Below are 8,511 nucleotides of genomic sequence, written 5' to 3'. Positions count from 1 at the left end.
AGAAAAAAAGCTAGAATACTATGCACTACTACAGCAGGGCTTAGCACCCTCTAGCTTCCAACAGAGCTAAGGAAGTGCAAGGGTTTTCTTTTTCCCGCAGAGCACATGCTGTTGATTTCTTAAAGTTTTTGTCAACATAGGAAGGGATAAAATGAATTTGGAATAGGGAAGAGCAGAGATTCTTTTGCCACTGTATTCTGTTCAAGGTACATCCCTTCCTAATCAGGTGGCAACCATGGTATAAAGGAGAGAAAGGAGACCTCAAAAACAGGGAGATTGAGCACAAGAGGGGAAACAAAGACTCCAACTTGCTCACAGGGATTAGAATCCATCAGTGTTCCATTAGTCATTGTCACCTTCATCTTTCTCTCCTTCCTCCCCCTCATCATCATCTTCATCTTCTTCTCCTTCATCTTTATCCTTTTCTTCATCAATATCTTCCAACATTTCTCCTCCTCCTCCCCCTTTTTCTTCTTCTTCCTTCTCCTTCTTCTTCTCCTGCTCTTCCTCCTCCTCCCCCTTCTTCATCATCTATATCAGGGATGGGTTTGGCAAAATATCACCTATGATGACTTCTCCTAACCCATCTACATCTGCACCAGAATGGTCAGTAAACCAGATAAAAAGTTCTGTGATCCCTCATACTGCCTCTTCCTGCTGGCTTTATTCTGCAGTCAGCTTGAATATTTCATTAAATTCTTTCAAGATTTCCATTTGATTTCAGTGGAATTTGAAGATGGATCACCACTCTCTTTCAGACAAAATCAAAATAAAAATCTATTCTGTCACCTAATTTAATCTTTTCAGATTCTGTCACTTCCACTCTTGTCAAATAATGTAGCACTTCTTCATCCTCCTCTCCAAGCAGTGCAGACACTTGTGGATGATTGACAAATGTTATTACCCCCCCCCCAAATTTGGGAATTTGACAATCAATTCTGACCTCTTCTAAAAAAATGGTTGGTGGAGTTGATTTTATTTTTGTTCTACTTTCAGAATCTCCTCATTGCCCTGTTCATTAAGTCTGTCTATTTCATTTTGTAGTTCATCAATATGTTCAATTGCTTCTTGTTATTCTTTTTCTTCCTTTGGCAAGTCCTGAGAAGTTGACTTCTTCTCTGGCTTGGCAGTAGGAATAGGTCTCAGTTTCCTCACTAGGGCTAGGAGCAAAGACTGGTGTTTGGGAGCCATGCTGTGAGAAAAGTTGAAGAATCTGACCAAAGGGAAGTTGCAAGACTGTACGAAGTTCTGATGAAATTCCAACCTTGTGTTTTTCTATCCAATGTTTTCAATCTTTCTTTCTTTTTCCTTCCTTCCTTTCTTCTTTCCTTCTTTCCTTCCTTCCTTCCTTCCATCCATCCTTCTTCCCCTCTTTTCTTCCTTGGTTATCATTTTTGAATGATAGTTTAAATTAGAAGAACACTTTTTACTCTTAATAAGTTAAAATATCACTTTGCTTCTTGGAATCAATTTATTATTGCCAAGGGCAGAGCTGAGCAGCTCGATTTTTGTTCCTATTTAAGGTAGTATATTGTTTTTACTGGTAACTGTTATTACTTTATTTTTATATTTGATGTTATGCTTTTTAATTACTATTTGCCTAGATGTAATTTATTTACATGTGTCTGACTTAGTACATAGAGTGTACTTGCCATGTAAATATTTGTGTCTAGATTTTGGAATAACTTCAGTTATAAATGCTACAAATATTGATTCTGCATAATTCTCTCTCTTTTTCCTATAACTTCTATTAAAGGAATGCTGTGGTGTCCCAATCTGTTCTCCATATCTTGGTCATGTTTTTTTTTTCTCTTTGTGTCTTTGTGCTTTATACCAGATGAATTTTTCAGTATCACTTTCTAATTCACTAAATTATTCTACTATTCAGCCTATGTATTGACTTATCTTTGTTTATTAAAGATTAGAAATTTTATTTCTGTAATTTCCATTTGATTCTTTTACACATTTGCTTATTCATATTTCAGTTTTGCTTGTTTTTATTCTTTAATTTCCTGTTTTTCATAAATATGATTTGTCCTTTCTCTTTTTATTTCTTTTTTCTTTCTTTCTTCCTTTCTCTCTCTTTCCCCCTCTTTTAGTGTTCTAAACATGCTCAAAATCTTGATCATACCAGTTTCTAAACTTACTGGACAAAAAGAGAGGCCATATTGACTTCTCATCTCACTAGACTTGTAGTTTCTTTTAGCTATATCTGCAGGTAGTTGTTCTTTTTTTTTTTAGCCTCATTGCTAGAGCATGCTAAATCCATCCTAAGCCTTGGTTTTAAGCAATTAACTTTACTCATTTCCCTTCTTATTTCTATAGCCCTTTTAGGCCATGTTACCCCACTGGCAACAAACTCCTGGCTATTCCTACTTTGTTTCTAAGATCTAGAACTAACAGACCTGTGGCTCCAGGACTCCCTATGATTTTTATTTCTGTTTAATTTTGGATCCACAGAGATGTTTTTGTTGTTTTGGAGCTTAGTTGTTTTCTTATTTTTATCTCTCTCCATATAGTAGAATTGCAATGTTCTTAGAGCAGGGGAGATATGACAAATTGTGATCTTCCTATGCCATTTCACTTTAATCCTTTTATTTATCTTTGACTATTTGTAATTATACTTTTAAAAAATTAAATAATAGAACTATTTATGATGTAAAAGACAATCTCTTGGACTTTGGATGAGCACTGGAAAATTGTTCACCCTTGAAACATCTTAAAGTTAGATTTTCATTAGGAGAAATTTGGGAAATGTGTCATATTTTCCAACAATAAACATTAAAATTTCATACTTTATGTCTCATCCATTTTAATCAATAATAGTGCCCCCTTACCCCCTTTTTCCTCCACATTATTTATTTGTTGATAAATCTAGGTTGGTTACATAGTCATTTTATTTGCAAATTAGTTAGAAACAATGACATTTCATTCTGAGAATAAGCTTAATTTTATTCTAGATATAGTTAGGTAGTGAAAGGTCGATGAAGGAGCACTCTGAAAAATATATTTTAGTCTATATTTTCATATTGAGATAGAATAGTCTGTATCAGTTATAGAGCCATTAAAAGGGCCAATGCATAAATTTTTATTTGCAGACACTTACCCTGGGCTCTGGCAATGGTGGGAGGATGCAGAGTGGATTAGAGATGCCTGAGGAGAGACTGGGGTCAGTGGCTTTGGGGAGAGAATGGAGATAGTAGACTCCAAGATCCCAGTGTTGAGTCATCCCCCATAAGGCTGCAGCTATTCTGCTCTGGCAGACCACTCCCCTCTGAGCAGCAGCAGCCTGAGGGGAAACAATACGACTCAAGAAGGACTCTGCCCCACCCCATGGTGCTTAAGTCGCCCTGCTGAGTGCAGAGTGACTAGATTAACAAGTGAAGGAGACAGCCACACAGCAGATCCCTGGTAGCCTTGAACAGGCTGCTGAAGACCAGACAGGTGATAGAGAAAGTAGAAAAAGAAGCATCAAAATTAAATCCTTGAGGTCATTTGGAAATGTACTTTTTCACTCAATATGCCCTCTATTCTTTTAGGTAATTACAAGTTGCTCATATAAAGGGATTGCCATCAGTCTTAGAAGGACTCATAGAGACAAAACTAACAGTTCCCTTCCCTTGTAATTAATTCTTGAAGTCACAGGTTTCTACATTTATATAAAAAAGGAGGCAAGACAAAAAGGAGACAAGAAACTTTAATAGCAACCTATTCTCTTTCAAATATCAAACAGCAACTTCTCTCTCCATACTTCAAAAGATTAATACAGCATTTGAAATTATTTTTTCACTCTACTTTTATTATAATGCTCCAAATTTAAGTTACTATAGTAACCATGTTGGATTTGAGTGAGGGCTCCATTACTGTCACTTGAATTGCTTGGTTTTATTTTCTGTTCTAGTTACATTGGAGTTCAAAAAATGAAAAATGCATTTATCTTTTAACCTTTTCTAAATATTATGGAATGCACAGACAACTCAGACAAAGACTCTATATAACTATTATTGGAAATATCTGTTTATATACCAAGCATAGATGTCTCTTTCAGAAACACCAAGCATTATATTAAAGCAGGACATTTTTCTGTATAATTAGTATCATAGTGATAGCAGCTAATCTTCAACACTCCCCTAAAAAGCATATAACAATGCAACTGCCTCTGCGATACATAATTATCAAAGAACCTTTGTTTTTGACTTTTTGTAGATAAATATATAGATGGTGATCATAGGATTTATATCATTACACAATTTACACATTAAAAGTTAGGACACCATAATGGATTCAAGTCATTTTATTATAATATTCATCAAAATATCAATTAATGTGATTTAATTTGTCCACATCTGTTTTTTAAAAATTCCCCATGTGTTTGATTATTTTAAACTATTTTACTGGTTTTTACACTTAAAAAATTATTTGTGGATATTCCCTGATGCTTGTAGTAAGTGTTCTTTACTCCCTCTGGTTGCCTTTCAATGGCATCAATTGGAGGCCACTTCAAACCAAATTCATTGCACATCTTTGCTATATATCCCTGGGGTGCATTCTATATGAGGGTAGATTTCTGACCAGATCTTCTCAGGAGTATTTCATTCCCCTTCCTTTTCCTTCCCCTGATCTTTTTAAGTCCAGAGCAGCTTCTTTCTGGGTTTGTTGGATGGGAGAGGATCAGGAACTGGCAGATTATTGCTGGCTCATCCTAATTCTGAAAGTGTAGCCCTCTGGGACTCAGTTGAATTCTGGAAGAGGCATCCTGTATGTGTATTTAGATAACATTCCCTCCACCTTGACTTCTGTCACCATTACTGTTCCAGTGTCTTCAAGCTAAAAGCAACTTTTGCATTCAAATAATACTCGAGTCTCTTTCGACTCAAGTTTCCCTCGAAGTTGACCTGGCATAGCTACACTATGATTTCAACCCCTCAGTGCTTTTAAGGTGATTTATTCAGAGTTGTTTTCAGCCAGTGGGTTTGATCCAAATGACCGAGCACCTAACCTGTCCTTTTGGGAAACTGCCATTATATTTTCATTGTATAAAAGTATGCATTTATGTTTAACAATTATGATATTTGCCTTTAGGAATGGACAGTGCAGAATGATCAAGGGAATGTAGGCCCACAAGTTCTTATTTGTTTTAAGAGATTAGCAATGATATGAAAGACTTATCTAGTGTAGACTTTGGGGGTGGGAAACTTCTGAGTCTTTTGATGGATTGTCCCATTAACATTATGAAATTGAAGAAACCATATATTTTGACACAACTTTCCTCATGGAGGAACTTCAATGGCCCGTAAGTTGCATTCTGGCCTTGAAAAAATAACCACCAAAACAAAACCACTCTTAGCTGGTTTCTTGGCCACTTCCTCCTGGTCTTGAGCTGCCCTGTAGTGGTCAATATCCAGCCACCTGAAGTTAGGGACAGCTGTAGGGACAGCTAGCTATGATTCCAGCTGTAGAGATAGCATTAGCAGCCTCTTCTCTCATGCCTTGATGCCTCAGCCCTCCCGCATGTATCTGTGACACAGGCAGATTCCTGATTCTAGCCATGGCTAAGTAAATAAGCTTGGGCCAAGTCTGCGACTTTTTAACTTTTTAATAACAATTAGATTAATGACTCAGTGCTTTGTAATGAAAACAATGGATTTGGTTCTGAGAGGACAAATCACTAACACTAGGCACCACAGCTTCAAGGGCAGGATTCTGGTGATAGTGGTATACTAGATTTTACAGAGAAAAAACATCTATGTTCACTAAAGACACAATTATGGTGTTAACATGTTTCCTAATATACACTTAAATCTTGTTTAAATTATCCAAGATTAATCAAAAGTATAGAAATGCATTGTAAAACTTAAAAAAACTAAACTTAAAATCACGAGATTTTTAAAAGCATAATAAAATGCAGGTCATCTGTAATTCATTGAGTATTAACTCATTGTTTGTACATGAGCATAAGTAGCACATTTTACCTGAGACAGTGGACTTTTAAAAAAATAATTAGTCCATTAAAATTAGTTCAATGCCTTTAGAAATGAGTAGGCCAAAATACAAAGTAAGGTTTATTTATCCATGAATTAATTGAACCACCATTTTAATTTATTTATCAGTGAAACAAAATTACTACTCTTCTATAAAATAATTCTTTGTATTTGTATAGTATTTCATGGTTTATAAGGTACTTACACACCCATCATTTTATTTAATTACCTTAACAGTCCTGGGAGGTAAGCATTATCACCATTTTACAGACTAAAAAACAAACTCAAGACTCATTTAGAATATGGGTCTTCCTAAGGTCATAGAGCTAGTCAGTGGCAACCAAGTCTCAGATTCAGTTATCTGATTTACAATCCGGTGCTTCTCCCACTAAATTCATAATTTACATTGTTCTCATCATTGCAGAATCAATGCCATCCTAAGAGAAAGACCATATTGGCAGATGAACAATGGAAAAGGACATTTCATGTACTTTCAGTTCAGGTTTTTCAAACAAAGGATTGTATAACTACAGACAGAAACGCTCCCTCATGATGAAATCATTGCAATGCCTACAAAATTCTAGCCAAGTCTAAATAAACAATGTTTCAACCGTTTACTAAGGGAAGTTCTCCTTCTCACAAAAAGATTTTTCCCTTTTCTAATGGAGTTAAGGCCTAACAAAGTCAAGGCTACATACACTGTTAAATTGTTTTTCTCATCCTTCAGTTAAGAAAAAAGTTGTTTTTCTTAGCTAAATTCACAGAGGCAGTCAACATATTTTAAGAATTTTCATTTAGTGCTACATCACCTTTCACCTTTAATTTAAGACTGAAACTTTGAACCAGCGCCAATAGCTCATAGCTGAGATGAAACTGAGCAAGATCCTTAAAAGCACAGTAATGAAGACGACACACCTTTGAGAGACCTGTAAAGTATGAATGAATGTTACCTGCCCCATCAATTCTGTTTGTATTAAATTCATATGAATTATGTCTAAAATTATTTAAGACTTGCAGTTGATATAATTTTTAGCCATTATTGCTTAAGATATACCATTTTTTAGGAAATATGAAAACATTATGTAAATACTGCTCTATAAATGAAATATATTTGCAAGAGCTATCTCAATACAGCTAATGATTCTGTCAAATCAAAGCATTTTTTTCTACAAACTATAACCTTCACAAACTATTTGTTCTTTATCTCAATATATTCATTTAATAATTAGAGACATTTGTAAATTAAAAGTTAACAATACAATACATATTCCAAGTTAGCAGGCCAAAGAGATTATTTTTTCTAATTGGTATCAAAACAAATCATTACCATGCTACAGTACTTGTCTAACTCTTTTATATTCATTAATTATTCAGAATTAATTCTGTGAAAATCCAGAGAATGCCTATGATGATGTGTAAGATAAACAGCTGTTCTAGGAGATAAGAAGTGTTCATGAATTTATCATGTATTGAATTGCACTTATAAAAAGCTTGAATGCCCTGGCTGGTATAGCTCAGTGGATTGAGTGCGGGCCTGCGAAGCAAACGATCGCAGTTCGATTCCCGGTCAGGGCACATGCCTGGGTTGTGGGCCAGTTCCCAACAGGGGACTCTTGAGAGGCAACCATACATTGATGTTTCTCCTCTCCTTCCCTTCCTCTCTAAAGATAAATAAATAAAATCTTTATTAAAAAAAGCTTGACTGCTAGAAATGTCTGATAATTTTTGAAAAATATAATTACTAAATATTAGCGGAGAATGTGCATTAACATTTGCCCATTAAAACCCAATGATATAAATGGTGCTGGAAGGAGACTTGACTTAGGGTAGCAAACACACAGTACAGTATTGCAGGTGATGTACTGTAGAATTGTATACCTGAAACCTATGTAATTTTATTAACTAATGTCACCCCAATAAATTCAATGAAAATAAATCTAAAAATTAAATTACAATTTTCTTATTTATTAAGATTTATTAACCCTGTGTAAGGCTATATGTAAATATTCAAATGCTTTTTATTTGTACAGTACTTTATATATTATCTATTTCACATCAATTGCCTCATCTGGTCCTCTCAGCAATCCTGGGAGAAGGTGGAGCTTTTAGTGAGTCTATTATAAATGCAGAGAAGACATGACCATCCTTAGAAGCCCAGCAGAGGAAATGCTAAGTATTTTCTGAATACTAGATATTGACAATATAATGAACGAGAGCATAACCAGAAAGCTTATAATCTAACAAAGAAGATAACTAAACAAGCATTAAGAATGAGCTGTGGTAAGTATTCTGACGGGAAAATCAAGGATGCTATGGAAGCTTATAATAAGGCACCATACCTTAGTTTTAGAGGAGTCAGGGAAAGTGTCCTTGACAGAAGAAATATTTGGCAGATGCAAAATCGGGAACTTCCTTGCAAGATATGCTTAGTGTTTTATATTTTATTGTGAAGGCTGTAGAATCTGGCAGGGGGTGTGGCAGCAATGAGGGGAAATGCTGCAAACATAGGTCTGGAATAGACAAAAGTTTG

The 8,511-nt window shown here is 35.2% G+C and overlaps 1 pseudogene; it reads right to left on the bottom strand.

Annotated features, from left to right (window-relative positions):
• Nucleotides 1-327: 327 nt before the first annotated feature.
• On the bottom strand, nucleotides 328-1,191 carry LOC118997206 (protein SET-like; annotated as a pseudogene).
• Nucleotides 1,192-8,511: the final 7,320 nt, after the last annotated feature.

Source organism: Sturnira hondurensis, unplaced genomic scaffold (assembly GCF_014824575.4).
Source record: "Sturnira hondurensis isolate 20B ecotype Veracruz unplaced genomic scaffold, ASM1482457v3 Scaffold0012545, whole genome shotgun sequence".
In the NCBI taxonomy this organism is placed as follows: Eukaryota; Metazoa; Chordata; class Mammalia; order Chiroptera; family Phyllostomidae; genus Sturnira; species Sturnira hondurensis.
Note: the sequence above shows the minus strand (reverse complement) of the source record. Positions and strands in the feature narration are given on the sequence as shown.